We start from the raw sequence: 643 nt of genomic DNA on the forward strand, positions 1-643 counted from the left end.
GTATGGCGTCGCATCACCCCTCACCCCCCTCCATCCCTCCGCCCCTCCCGGGTAGCACTGGCACCTGTGGTTGGCTGTCGCTGATTAACTGTCAAGTGTCATGGCGGACACTGCTCACTGTGACACCAAGATTGATGGCGTAATGGACAGTGAAGAAAGTTATCTCCGATTGCAATGGGATCTTGATCAATTGGGCCAGTGGGCTGACGAATGGCAGATGGAGTTTAATTTAGACAAATGCGAGGTGATGCATTTTGGTAGATTGAACCCGGGCAGGACTTACTCAGTTAATGGTCGGGCGTTGGGGAGAGTTACAGAACAAAGAGATCTCGGGGTACAGGTTCATAGCTCCTTGAAAGTGGAGTCTCAGGTGGACAGAGTGGTGAAGAAGGCATTCGGCATGCTTGGTTTCATCGGTCAGAACATTGAATACAGGAGTTGGGACGTCTTGTTGAAGTTGTACAAAGAACAAAACAGCACAGGAACAGTCCCTTCGGCCCTCCAAGCCCGCGCTGCTCCCTGGTCCAAACTAGACCATTCTTTTGTATCCCTCCATTCCCACTCCGGTCATGTGGCTGTCTAGATAAGTCTTAAACGTTCCCAGTGTGTCCGCCTCCACCACCTTGCCCGGCAGCGCATTCCA

This window comes from Mustelus asterias, unplaced genomic scaffold (assembly GCF_964213995.1).
Source record: "Mustelus asterias unplaced genomic scaffold, sMusAst1.hap1.1 HAP1_SCAFFOLD_3650, whole genome shotgun sequence".
Lineage (NCBI taxonomy): Eukaryota > Metazoa > Chordata > Chondrichthyes > Carcharhiniformes > Triakidae > Mustelus > Mustelus asterias.